We start from the raw sequence: 15,534 nt of genomic DNA, 5'->3' as shown, positions 1-15,534 counted from the left end.
AATATATTGTCCCTTGAATTTCATATCAGCGCCTTACTAATAACACAAACAAACGGATGTGATTCAGCAGCATGTTGCCATGCATCCATCATTATCTGGTAGACCACAGCGGCGCTTGTACAGTACAATCATTAATAACGTGACATCATGGACGTGCCACCATCTGTAAGAGTCAGATTTATTTGTAATGAATATTTAAAATGCCAGCGTTAATATATCCAGTGGATGCCAGGCACAGCTTATTACCATATATACGATAAAAGTGCGCTGTACGTCGCAAACACTACATCCCTTAAGAGAAAACAAGTACACGCACACAATCTGTCTGAGTAACAAAGCTCATTGATGTATATATTTGTTATTAAAAGGATATGTGTACAATATACGTATATATGGTTACAGAGTACAATGACATAAAAAGCAAGAATCCATACAGTTACAGCCAACATACAATTACCATCTCCTTCAGTGCACTTAATGCACACTTCGCTCCATTTTCTCCCTCAATGCCCTCGGCAGCAGAGTATTAGCAAAACACCATCTCGATCAGCACCCTGCAAACAACAGGAACTCTTGTGTGTGGGATCAGCTTTGCACTGTGTATGTTGGGGGAGTATAGGTCTGGGACTGGGTCTTCTGTTATTGGTCCAGGGAAGGGAACTTTCTCATTCATGATGTGTTATTGGTCAGTTCATATGGAAGCAATGAAGATGACATCAAAGGGGCTGGCCTCTGGTTTCCTGGCCACACATGCTGTCTTTTGTTCTCAGTTGAATTGTGGCTTTATATTCCTACATTTGATCATAACTACTCATTGCAATGTGCTACAATCTAATCACAGGTATCAAATGAATCCACACATTAATCTAATTACTTTGACACCAAGCTCGACATGCCCATTTTGCGCCGCTCCAACAGTACACATATATGACATACTCCATTATATAATTTAAAACCTTATAATGTCTAGTGCTTGAAATGTTTAATTTATGTGTTGTATGAAATATGTGTTGAATATATCTTTGTGGCATGTCTGTGTGTGTGCGTATGTTACCATATATTGCTTTGCTCGCAGCGCGTATTCGCAAGCATAGAGACTCATAATGTGTGGAGATTGGATGTTCTCTCTATGTAATATTTTTGACTTCAACAACTGTTTCCAAAAATGTGTTGGGGGTGATGTAGGTGTCCCCAGTATTTTTGGAACCAGCACCGGGCTCCACTAGCCAGGGAGGTAATGCCACAGCCAGGGGACACTTTCATACAGGTCCCTGCAGCCGCAGCATCACCCCCCCAGACCAACTAGTCACCCCTGGCCGGGGTTTCCTGGGTGAGTGGAGGAACCTCTATAATAAAGTGGTCACACCCACCCAGGCACCCATGGGCCAGGGATGAAGCCCGAAGATGTCCCTGCCATTTGTGGGCGGTGTATGTCTGGCTAATAGCCATAAATTGTGTAAAAAAAGAATAAATAAATAAGAGTGACCTCAATTAACCTTGCGATCTTCGGTAGAATGATGATTTCCAACATAGGTGATAATAGGGATTTCTTTCCCCATTATTGCCCATGCACTATGCTTGATTGGCAGGACAGGAGCACACAGAAAATCAGGAGAGCGATATGATTTGGCAGTCCCTGATTGGGTGGAGGGTCCCCAAGTGACAGGAATTATGATGGGGTTCCGGCATTTGGTGGATAGGGAATCCATGTTTACACATGGACCCCCTTAAGTTGCGTGGACCGGGTTTTTTACATTTTTTAACCCCTGGATGCCTGCATGGACTAAAGAGGTGAGTATAATTTTTTAATTTACTGGTACCCCATGGATTCTACTTGACAAGGGGAATGAGGGGCTCCGTGGGACCCTAAGTATGTATATGTGAGTCTGTAAGTGTTCATGTATGTTTAATTAAAATTGTATTTTCATAGTGTGTGTCTTGTGTTTCTTATATTTCTAATAATGTGAAACTACATGTACCAGTGGGTCCTTTAGATCCCTGCATGCTGGTACTTGTGGTTCTCCGAGTATCAGCATATGGGGGAGGCTTGCTGGGACCATAATTCCACAGCAAAAAACAATATTTATTATTTTATTTACACAATTTACAATCAGCCTGCCATCCACCGCCTAGCCCTGGGCTTTATCCCTGTCCCTTGGGTACCTGGAGGTGTGGACCCCTTTATTATAAGGGACTTCACTCCCCCAGGGAACCCTGGCCAGGGGTATCTAGTTGGGGGGGTAATGCTGCGGCACCAGGGACCTTTATAAAAGTGTCCCCCAGTTGCGGCATTACCTCCCTGGCTAGTGGAGCTCGTTGCTGCTTCCAAAAATACAGGAGACCCTACATCTTTTTCCCCCTATTTTTTGGAACCAGGACTGGTGCAAGAGCCCGATGCTGGTTGTTAAATACGGGGTAACCCTACTCATTTTTTCCTTGTATATTTGCAACCAGGTTATGCTTTTGAGGGGGACCAGCATGTACTTTTTTTTTCACGTTTAACCACCAGGTTTCAGGTATGTTTTTTTCTCCAGAACTCGCACGCTCATGAAGGCTCATTGTGCCAATGTTCTACTCATTATGGGATGTTGTTGAAATACTGTACAGAGTAAGGAATTGATCTGGGATTCTCAACATACCATATTGGCGCTTACTATAAACATTGGAAATCTTGGATAATCTTTTCACACGTTTGTTTGCTATGGCTTCCTAGGTCATCTCAAGTTTTATTGAACAGCTTATACTTCACTTAAAGGCATATGTATATGCAGATACATGAATTACTGTAGATGACAGATAATCTAGAGGCGATAAATGGGTTATATCACCGATTATCCCTAATTGACTGTTATGCACCGAAAATGTCTTGTATTTGTACATACAGTATACTCACTCAATCTCCTAGCTGCCAACTTATTTCAATAAAAAGCACCAATTTGCCAATGTTCTTATCATCAGCCTGGTTGGAGAATTTGTTTATTCATTGCATCTTTTATATGTATTGTACCACCTAGTGGGGCTTGCTTTGCTTGCCACGCTTCGTGCATGGTTTATAACCAACTCTATGCCCACTTGGATAGAGGTGGTATGAAAAGGTCCTGAAATCCCCCCAAAGTAAAAAAAAAAAACTATGTCAACCTTTTGTGTGTTGATCTTGCACGTGCTGACTTAGTGACCATGTTGACATTGCATACTTGTCGACCTAGTCATATGTCGACCTTCAGTCAGTGCTGATCTACTTACTGTTGACCTTCAGTGGGCAACCAAATGATTGACGACCTAGACATGGTCAACCTAAAGACTGGATACTATCTCTCTAAACTCAACATTGTAACACAGTCATAATTATGGAAATTGGCATGTTAAAGATATATAGAATAGCCTAAAGACATTTCATATGTTTGGTACGGGCAAAAAAAAAAAAATCTAATAATTGAACAAACAATTGTCCCTAGTCAGCTCATTTATATTAACAAGCCGGCAAATCTCAAGCAAATAGTCGTCGTACATTAATTTTCAAAAATAACAGCCAACTCCCATGACAATCTATAATACAGACAAAGCTCAGTGAGCTCCATTTATTTTCCTATATATATATCATGCACCATCTTTGCCTCAACATCTGTTAGACCAGCGGTTAGGTTCTGCATACAGAATATATTTGCTTTGGGCAAATGCCCTTCATTCGTCAAAACTTATCCAAGTTTCCTTATAATGGTAAGAAACATGCTGTATGTAAGTACTCTGTATATTACTGGTATTAGGCAACAAGCAAATACTTTATATGTCTAATTTCTAATTTCCTCCATTTACCCTATAGCTAGTTTGTCAGGTATCACAAGGTTAGCTCGGCGTACTGAAGACTGAATGCAGCAGATATTCCATGATGGTACTGGGATATGTTCTCACCATGGGCCGGATTCCTGTTTGTAAGTAAAGCAAAGAAGCAAGCAAATGGGCAAAACTATGCTGCACTGCAGAGGTCACATATGTAACATGTGCAGAGAGAGTACAATTTGGGTGGGGTGCATTCAAACTGAAATCTGAATTGTAGTGTAAAAATAAAACAGACAGTATTTACCCTGCACAGAAATAAAACAACACACCCAAATCTAACTGTCTCTGCACATGTTACATCTGCCCCACCTGCAGTGCAGCATGGTTTTGCCCAACTGCTAACTTTTTTGGTTTGCTAACAACTCTGAATAACCCCCTAGTCAATAGCCAATCCCAGATATATCACATGAGCTTAATCATAATCATTCTCTGATCATTCCATGCGGACAGATACTCCTACAAAGGCTCTGCATGGGGGACAGGGGCAATTGTGAAACCTAAAAACATATCGTACATCACTAATCTCATTATAAGTCTACCAGATCTATCTGTCTGTCTCTTCAACTTTTGGTAAGTGATATTTTTTTTTTTAACAAGAAATGCATTTATTATACTGCATTTATTAAACACTAGAAAAATATTGTTTCTAATAATGCCATACGGTACTGTATATAACAATGTAATGAATATATTTGCTTTTTTACAACCACAATTGCCTGGTGCTTAATTGCAAAATGTTTTTTTTTTAAGTTTTTACAACATTTATTGTTGATGGGTGCCATCAGATGTTACAACTAAATATAGAATATTTGTATTTTGTCTAATCAAAACATTGTTAAATATATAGAAATATAACTTTTCTTCTGATGGCGTAAAGATCCCAAGTTGTTGTGCAGCGACATCTTTTTACGGTTCCCGACGTTCGTGTAACCGATAATATTCATGATAGCCGCCCTCCGGGTCTGGGACTCAGGGTCGACAACAAAAAGGTCGACACAACTTAGGTTGACGCCAATTGGTCAACACACCTTAGGTCGACATGGACAAAGGTCGACATGGACAAAAGTTCGACAGGAAAAAGGTCGACATGGACAAAAGGTCGACATGAGTTTCTTTATGTTTTTTTGTGTCTTTTCTTCGTAGAGTGACTCGTTTCGCTCGCCATGCTTCGGGCATGGTGCATTCGCTCGGCACAGATTACCATTCCAATAGCAGTCCACGAGGATCGTTAAGTATGAAAAGGTTGCCAAAAAGAAAAAAATCGTGAAAAACTCATTTTGACATGTTTCCATGTTGACCTTGTTCCTCTCGACCTTTTGTCCATGTTGACCTAAGGTGTGTCGACCAATTGGCGTCGACCTAAGGTGTGTCGACCTTAATGTTGTCGACCTGGAGTCCGGATACCCCGCCCTCCATAGCTTCCCATATCTAAATACATTCAGATATGGCAAAATGTTTTTTATATAATATTAATGATATTGCTAAACTGCTTATACAGCTGGAAAATCTGTTAAACAGATAGCAGCAGTGAAGTAATTGGCTTGTGGTAAATGCCAAATAAATTCACCTGAACTAGTCAGGTGTATGCAAACTAAAACAAAACAACTCCACCCCCCCCATGTGCTGTTAATCTACATGAGGCAATAGGGCATAAATATACTTGACTCACTAAATAATAAAAAATAATTACTGTAATTGTTAATGACAAGTCATATATAATTTAAAAAAATCAATAAAATAACTAGAGATGAGCGGGTTCGGTTCCTCGGAATCCGAACCTGCCCGAACTTCAGCTTTTTTTACACGGATCCGAGCGACTCGGATCTTCCCGCCTTGCTCGGTTAACCCGAGCGCGCCCGAACGTCATCATGACGCTGTCGGATTCTCGCGAGGCTCGGATTCTATCGCGAGACTCGGATTCTATATAAGGAGCCGCGCGTCGCCGCCATTTTCACACGTGCATTGAGATTGATAGGGAGAGGACGTGGCTGGCGTCCTCTCCATTTAGATTAGAAGAGAGAGAGTGAGATTGAGACAGAGACACTTGATTTACTGGAGCTTAGGAGTACTAGAGAGTGCAGAGTTTACTAGTGACTGACCACTGACCAGTGACCACCAGTGCAGTTTTATTTAATATAATCCGTTCTCTGCCTGAAAAAAACGATACACAGTGACTCAGTCACATACCATATCTGTGCTCAGCCCAGTGTGCTGCATCATCTATGTATAATATCTGACTGTGCTCACACAGCTTAATTGTGGGGGAGACTGGGGAGCAGTTATAGGTTATAGCAGGAGCCAGGAGTACATATTATTAAAATTAAACAGTGCACACTTTTGCTGCAGGAGTGCCACTGCCAGTGTGACTGACCAGTGACCTGACCACACTGACCACCAGTATAGTATACTATATTGTGATTGCCTGAAAAAGTTAAACACTCGTCGTGTGACTTGTGTGGTGTTTTTTTATTCTATAAAAAACTCATTCTGCTGACAGACAGTGTCCAGCAGGTCCGTCATTATATAATATATACCTGTCCGGCTGCAGTAGTGATATATATATATTTTTTATATCATTATTTATCATCCAGTCGCAGCAGACACAGTACGGTAGTTCACGGCTGTAGCTACCTCTGTGTCGGCACTCGGCAGTCCATCCATAATTGTATACCACCTACCCGTGGTTTTTTTTTTCTTTCTTCTTTATACATACTACATCTCATTATCATCCAGTCTATATTAGCAGCAGACACAGTACAGTACGGTAGTCCACGGCTGTAGCTACCTCTGTGTCGGCACTCGGCAGTCCATCCATAATTGTATACCACCTACCCGTGGTTTTTTTTTTCTTCTTTATACATACTACATCTCATTATCATCCAGTCTATATTAGCAGCAGACACAGTACAGTACGGTAGTCCACGGCTGTAGCTACCTCTGTGTCGGCACTCGGCAGTCCATCCATAATTGTATACCACCTACCCGTGGTTTTTTTTTTTCTTTCTTCTTTATACATACTACATCTCATTATCAACCAGTCTATATTAGCAGCAGACACAGTACAGTACGGTAGTCCACGGCTGTAGCTACCTCTGTGTCGGCACTCGGCAGTCCGTCCATAATTGTATACCACCTACCCGTGGTTTTTTTTTCTTTATTCTTTATACATACTACATCTCATTATCATCCAGTCTATATTAGCAGCAGACACAGTACAGTACGGTAGTCCACGGCTGTAGCTACCTCTGTGTCGGCACTCGGCAGTCCATCCATAATTGTATACCACCTACCCGTGGTTTTTTTTCTTCTTTATACATACTACATCTCATTATCATCCAGTCTATATTAGCAGCAGACACAGTACAGTACGGTAGTCCACGGCTGTAGCTACCTCTGTGTCGGCACTCGGCAGTCCATCCATAATTGTATACCACCTACCCGTGTTTTTTTTTTCTTTCTTCTTTATACATACTACATCTCATTATCATCCAGTCTATATTAGCAGCAGACACAGTACAGTACGGTAGTCCACGGCTGTAGCTACCTCTGTGTCGGCACTCGGCAGTCCGTCCATAATTGTATACCACCTACCCGTGGTTTTTTTTTCTTTCTTCTTTATACATACTACATCTCATTATCATCCAGTCTATATTAGCAGCAGACACAGTACAGTACGATAGTCCACGGCTGTAGCTACCTCTGTGTCGGCACTCGGCAGTCCGTCCATAATTGTATACCACCTACCCGTGGTTTTTTTTTCTTTCTTCTTTATACATACATACTACATCTCATTATCAACCAGTCTATATTAGCAGCAGACACAGTACAGTATGGTAGTCCACGGCTGTAGCTACCTCTGTGTCGGCACTCGGCAGTCCATCCATAATTGTATACCACCTACCCGTGTTTTTTTTTTCTTCTTTATACATACTACATCTCATTATCATCCAGTCTATATTAGCAGCAGACACAGTACAGTACGGTAGTCCACGGCTGTAGCTACCTCTGTGTCGGCACTCGGCAGTCCGTCCATAATTGTATACCACCTACCCGTGGTTTTTTTTTCTTTCTTCTTTATACATACATACTACATCTCATTATCAACCAGTCTATATTAGCAGCAGACACAGTACAGTACGGTAGTCCACGGCTGTAGCTACCTCTGTGTCGGCACTCGGCAGTCCATCCATAATTGTATACCACCTACCCGTGGTTTTTTTTTTCTTTCTTCTTTATACATACTACATCTCATTATCATCCAGTCTATATTAGCAGCAGACACAGTACAGTACGGTAGTCCACGGCTGTAGCTACCTCTGTGTCGGCACTCGGCAGTCCGTCCATAATTGTATACCACCTACCCGTGGTTTTTTTTTCTTTCTTCTTTATACATACTACATCTCATTATCATCCAGTCTATATTAGCAGCAGACACAGTACAGTACGATAGTCCACGGCTGTAGCTACCTCTGTGTCGGCACTCGGCAGTCCGTCCATAATTGTATACCACCTACCCGTGGTTTTTTTTTCTTTCTTCTTTATACATACATACTACATCTCATTATCAACCAGTCTATATTAGCAGCAGACACAGTACAGTATGGTAGTCCACGGCTGTAGCTACCTCTGTGTCGGCACTCGGCAGTCCATCCATAATTGTATACCACCTACCCGTGTTTTTTTTTTCTTCTTTATACATACTACATCTCATTATCATCCAGTCTATATTAGCAGCAGACACAGTACAGTACGGTAGTCCACGGCTGTAGCTACCTCTGTGTCGGCACTCGGCAGTCCGTCCATAATTGTATACCACCTACCCGTGTTTTTTTTTTCTTTCTTCTTTATACATACATACTACATCTCATTATCAACCAGTCTATATTAGCAGCAGACACAGTACAGTACGGTAGTCCACGGCTGTAGCTACCTCTGTGTCGGCACTCGGCAGTCCGTCCATAATTGTATACCACCTAACCGTGGTTTTTTTTTCTTTCTTCTTTATACATACATACTACATCTCATTATCAACCAGTCTATATTAGCAGCAGACACAGTACAGTACGGTAGTCCACGGCTGTAGCTACCTCTGTGTCGGCACTCGGCAGTCCATCCATAATTGTATACCACCTACCCGTGGTTTTTTTTTTCTTCTTTATACATACTACATCTCATTATCAACCAGTCTATATTAGCAGCAGACACAGTACAGTACGGTAGTCCACGGCTGTAGCTACCTCTGTGTCGGCACTCGGCAGTCCATCCATAATTGTATACCACCTACCCGTGGTTTTTTTTTCTTTCTTCTTTATACATACTACATCTCATTATCAACCAGTCTATATTAGCAGCAGACACAGTACAGTACGGTAGTCCACGGCTGTAGCTACCTCTGTGTCGGCACTCGGCAGTCCATCCATAATTGTATACTAGTATCCATCCATCTCCATTGTTTACCTGAGGTGCCTTTTAGTTGTGCCTATTAAAATATGGAGAACAAAAATGTTGAGGTTCCAAAATTAGGGAAAGATCAAGATCCACTTCCACCTCGTGCTGAAGCTGCTGCCACTAGTCATGGCCGAGACAATGAAATGCCAGCAACGTCGTCTGCCAAGGCCGATGCCCAATGTCATAGTACAGAGCATGTCAAATCCAAAACACCAAATATCAGTAAAAAAAGGACTCCAAAACCTAAAATAAAATTGTCAGAGGAGAAGCGTAAACTTGCCAATATGCCATTTACCACACGGAGTGGCAAGGAATGGCTGAGGCCCTGGCCTATGTTCATGGCTAGTGGTTCAGCTTCACATGAGGATGGAAGCACTCAGCCTCTCACTAGAAAAATGAAAAGACTCAAGCTGGAAAAAGCACAGCAAAGAACTGTGCGTTCTTCGAAATCCCAAATCCACAAGGAGAGTCCAATTGTGTCGGTTGCGATGCCTGACCTTCCCAACACTGGACGTGAAGAGCATGCGCCTTCCACCATTTGCACGCCCCCTGCAAGTGCTGGAAGGAGCACCCGCAGTCCAGTTCCTGATAGTCAGATTGAAGATGTCAGTGTTGAAGTACACCAGGATGAGGAGGATATGGGTGTTGCTGGCGCTGGGGAGGAAATTGACCAGGAGGATTCTGATGGTGAGGTGGTTTGTTTAAGTCAGGCACCCGGGGAGACACCTGTTGTCCGTGGGAGGAATATAGCCGTTGACATGCCTGGTGAAAATACCAAAAAAATCAGCTCTTCGGTGTGGAAGTATTTCACCAGAAATGCGGACAACATTTGTCAAGCCGTGTGTTCCCTTTGTCAAGCTGTAATAAGTAGGGGTAAGGACGTTAACCACCTCGGAACATCCTCCCTTATACGTCACCTGCAGCGCATTCATAATAAGTCAGTGACAAGTTCAAAAACTTTGGCCGACAGCGGAAGCAGTCCACTGACCAGTAAATCCCTTCCTCTTGTAACCAAGCTCACGCAAACCACCCCACCAACTCCCTCAGTGTCAATTTCCTCCTTCCCCAGGAATGCCAATAGTCCTGCAGGCCATGTCACTGGCAATTCTGATGATTCCTCTCCTGCCTGGGATTCCTCCGATGCATCCTTGCGTGTAACACCTACTGCTGCTGGCGCTGCTGTTGTTGCTGCTGGGAGTCGATGGTCATCCCAGAGGGGAAGTCGTAAGCCCACTTGTACTACTTCCAGTAAGCAATTGACTGTTCAACAGTCCTTAGCGAGGAAGATGAAATATCACAGCAGTCATCCTGCTGCAAAGCGGATAACTGAGGCCTTGACAACTATGTTGGTGTTAGACGTGCGTCCGGTATCCGCCGTTAGTTCACAGGGAACTAGACAATTTATTGAGGCAGTGTGCCCCCGTTACCAAATACCATCTAGGTTCCACTTCTCTAGGCAGGCGATACCGAGAATGTACACGGACGTCAGAAAAAGACTCACCAGTGTCCTAAAAAATGCAGTTGTACCCAATGTCCACTTAACCACGGACATGTGGACAAGTGGAGCAGGGCAGGGTCAGGACTATATGACTGTGACAACCCACTGGGTAGATGTATGGACTCCCGCCGCAAGAACAGCAGCGGCGGCACCAGTAGCAGCATCTCGCAAACGCCAACTCTTTCCTAGGCAGGCTACGCTTTGTATCACCGGTTTCCAGAATACGCACACAGCTGAAAACCTCTTACGGCAACTGAGGAAGATCATCGCGGAATGGCTTACCCCAATTGGACTCTCCTGTGGATTTGTGGCATCGGACAACGCCAGCAATATTGTGTGTGCATTAAATATGGGCAAATTCCAGCACGTCCCATGTTTTGCACATACCTTGAATTTGGTGGTGCAGAATTTTTAAAAAAACGACAGGGGCGTGCAAGAGATGCTGTCGGTGGCCAGAAGAATTGCGGGACACTTTCGGCGTACAGGCACCACGTACAGAAGACTGGAGCACCACCAAAAACTACGGAACCTGCCCTGCCATCATCTGAAGCAAGAAGTGGTAACGAGGTGGAATTCAACCCTCTATATGCTTCAGAGGTTGGAGGAGCAGCAAAAGGCCATTCAAGCCTATACAATTGAGCACGATATAGGAGGTGGAATGCACCTGTCTCAAGCGCAGTGGAGAATGATTTCAACGTTGTGCAAGGTTCTGATGCCCTTTGAACTTGCCACACGTGAAGTCAGTTCAGACACTGCCAGCCTGAGTCAGGTCATTCCCCTCATCAGGCTTTTGCAGAAGAAGCTGGAGACATTGAAGGAGGAGCTAACATGGAGCGATTCCGCTAGGCATGTGGGACTTGTGGATGGAGCCCTTAATTCGCTTAACAAGGACTCACGGGTGGTCAATCTGTTGAAATCAGAGCACTACATTTTGGCCACCATGCTCGATCCTAGATTTAAAGCCTACCTTGGATCTCTCTTTCCGGCAGACACAAGTCTGCTGGGGTTGAAAGACCTGCTGGTGAGAAAATTGTCAAGTCAAGCGGAACGCGACCTGTCAACATCTCCTCCTTCACATTCTCCCGCAACTGGGGGTGCGAGGAAAAGGCTCAGAATTCCGAGCCCACCCGCTGGCGGTGATGCAGGGCAGTCTGGAGCGACTGCTGATGCTGACATCTGGTCCGGACTGAAGGACCTGACAACGATTACGGACATGTCGTCTACTGTTACTGCATATGATTCTCTCAACATTGAAAGAATGGTGGAGGATTATATGAGTGACCGCATCCAAGTAGGCACGTCACACAGTCCGTACTTATACTGGCAGGAAAAAGAGGCAATTTGGAGGCCCTTGCACAAACTGGCTTTATTCTACCTAAGTTGCCCTCCCACAAGTGTGTACTCCGAAAGAGTGTTTAGTGCCGCCGCTCACCTTGTCAGCAATCGGCGTACGAGGTTACATCCAGAAAATGTGGAGAAGATGATGTTCATTAAAATGAATTATAATCAATTCCTCCGCGGAGACATTGACCAGCAGCAATTGCCTCCACAAAGTACACAGGGAGCTGAGATGGTGGATTCCAGTGGGGACGAATTGATAATCTGTGAGGAGGGGGATGTACACGGTGATATATCGGAGGATGATGATGAGGTGGACATCTTGCCTCTGTAGAGCCAGTTTGTGCAAGGAGAGATTAATTGCTTCTTTTTTGGGGGGGGTCCAAACCAACCTGTCATATCAGTCACAGTCGTGTGGCAGACCCTGTCACTGAAATGATGGGTTGGTTAAAGTGTGCATGTCCTGTTTTGTTAATACAACATAAGGGTGGGTGGGAGGGCCCAAGGACAATTCCATCTTGCACCTCTTTTTTCTTTTATTTTTCTTTGCGTCATGTGCTGTTTGGGGAGGGTTTTTTGGAAGGGCCATCCTGCGTGACACTGCAGTGCCACTCCTAGATGGGCCCGGTGTTTGTGTCGGCCACTAGGGTCGCTTATCTTACTCACACAGTCAGCTACCTCATTGCGCCTCTTTTTTTCTTTGCGTCATGTGCTGTTTGGGGAGGGTTTTTTGGAAGGGACATCCTGCGTGACACTGCAGTGCCACTCCTAGATGGGCCCGGTGTTTGTGTCGGCCACTAGGGTCGCTTATCTTACTCACACAGTCAGCTACCTCATTGCGCCTCTTTTTTTCTTTGCGTCATGTGCTGTTTGGGGAGGGTTTTTTGGAAGGGACATCCTGCGTGACACTGCAGTGCCACTCCTAGATGGGCCCGGTGTTTGTGTCGGCCACTAGGGTCGCTTATCTTACTCACACAGTCAGCAACCTCATTGCGCCTCCTTTTTTCTTTGCGTCATGTGCTGTTTGGGGAGGGTTTTTTGGAAGGGACATCCTGCGTGACACTGCAGTGCCACTCCTAGATGGGCCCGGTGTTTGTGTCGGCCACTAGGGTCGCTTATCTTACTCACACAGTCAGCTACCTCATTGCGCCTCTTTTTTTCTTTGCGTCATGTGCTGTTTGGGGAGGGTTTTTTGGAAGGGACATCCTGCGTGACACTGCAGTGCCACTCCTAGATGGGCCCGGTGTTTGTGTCGGCCACTAGGATCGCTTATCTTACTCACACAGTCAGCTACCTCATTGCGCATCTTTTTTTCTTTGCGTCATGTGCTGTTTTGGGAGGGTTTTTTGGAAGGGACATCCTGCGTGACACTGCAGTGCCACTCCTAGATGGGCCCGGTGTTTGTGTCGGCCACTAGGGTCGCTTATCTTACTCACACAGTCAGCTACCTCATTGCGCCTCTTTTTTTCTTTGCGTCATGTGCTGTTTGGGGAGGGTTTTTTGGAAGGGACATCTTGCGTGACACTGCAGTGCCACTCCTAGATGGGCCCGGTGTTTGTGTCGGCCACTAGGGTCGCTTATCTTACTCACACAGCTACCTCATTGTGCCTCTTTTTTTCTTTGCGTCATGTGCTGTTTGGGGAGGGTTTTTTGGAAGGGACATCCTGCGTGACACTGCAGTGCCACTCCTAGATGGGCCCGGTGTTTGTGTCGGCCACTAGGGCCGCTTATCTTACTCACACAGTCAGCTACCTCATTGCGCCTCTTTTTTTCTTTGCGTCATGTGCTGTTTGGGGAGGGTTTTTTGGAAGGGACATCCTGCGTGACACTGCAGTGCCACTCCTAGATGGGCCCGGTGTTTGTGTCGGCCACTAGGGTCGCTTATCTTACTCACACAGTCAGCTACCTCATTGCGCCTCTTTTTTTCTTTGCGTCATGTGCTGTTTGGGGAGGGTTTTTTGGAAGGGACATCCTGCGTGACACTGCAGTGCCACTCCTAGATGGGCCCGGTGTTTGTGTCGGCCACTAGGGTCGCTTATCTTACTCACACAGTCAGCTACCTCATTGCGCCTCTTTTTTTCTTTGCGTCATGTGCTGTTTGGGGAGGGTTTTTTGGAAGGGACATCCTGCGTGACACTGCAGTGCCACTCCTAGATGGGCCCGGTGTTTGTGTCGGCCACTAGGGTCGCTTATCTTACTCACACAGTCAGCTACCTCATTGCGCCTCTTTTTTTCTTTGCGTAATGTGCTGTTTGGGGAGGGTTTTTTGGAAGGGACATCCTGCGTGACACTGCAGTGCCACTCCTAGATGGGCCCGGTGTTTGTGTCGGCCACTAGGGTCGCTTATCTTACTCACACAGTCAGCTACCTCATTGCACCTCTTTTTTTCTTTGCGTCATGTGCTGTTTGGGGAGGGTTTTTTGGAAGGGACATCCTGCGTGACACTGCAGTGCCACTCCTAGATGGGCCCGGTGTTTGTGTCGGCCACTAGGGTCGCTTATCTTACTCACACAGTCAGCTACCTCATTGCGCCTCTTTTTTTCTTTGCGTCATGTGCTGTTTGGGGAGGGTTTTTTGGAAGGGACATCCTGCGTGACACTGCAGTGCCACTCCTAGATGGGCCCGGTGTTTGTGTCGGCCACTAGGGTCGCTTATCTTACTCACACAGTCAGCTACCTCATTGCGCCTCTTTTTTTCTTTGCGTCATGTGCTGTTTGGGGAGGGTTTTTTGGAAGGGACATCCTGCGTGACACTGCAGTGCCACTCCTAGATGGGCCCGGTGTTTGTGTCGGCCACTAGGGTCGCTTATCTTACTCACACAGTCAGCTACCTCATTGCGCCTCTTTTTTTCTTTGCGTCATGTGCTGTTTGGGGAGGGTTTTTTGGAAGGGACATCCTGCGTGACACTGCAGTGCCACTCCTAGATGGGCCCGGTGTTTGTGTCGGCCACTAGGGTCGCTTATCTTACTCACACAGTCAGCTACCTCATTGCGCCTCTTTTTTTCTTTGCGTCATGTGCTGTTTGGGGATGGTTTTTTGGAAGGGACATCCTGCGTGACACTGCAGTGCCACTCCTAGATGGGCCCGGTGTTTGTGTCGGCCACTAGGGTCTCTTATCTTACTCACACAGCGACCTCGGTGCAAATTTTAGGACTAAAAATAATATTGTGAGGTGTGAGGTATTCAGAATAGACTGAAAATGAGTGGAAATTATGGTTTTTGAGGTTAATAATACTTTGGGATCAAAATGACCCCCAAATTCTATGATTTAAGCTGTTTTTTAGGGGTTTTTGAAAAAAACACCCGAATCCAAAACACACCCGAATCCGACAAAAAACATTCGGTGAGGTTTTGCCAAAACGCGGTCGAACTCAAAACACGGCCGCGGAACCGAACCCAAAACCAAAACACAA

This window comes from Pseudophryne corroboree, chromosome 6 (assembly GCF_028390025.1).
Source record: "Pseudophryne corroboree isolate aPseCor3 chromosome 6, aPseCor3.hap2, whole genome shotgun sequence".
NCBI classification, from domain to species: Eukaryota; Metazoa; Chordata; class Amphibia; order Anura; family Myobatrachidae; genus Pseudophryne; species Pseudophryne corroboree.
The sequence above is the reverse complement of the archived record's forward strand: the minus strand, read 5'-3'. Positions refer to the sequence as shown.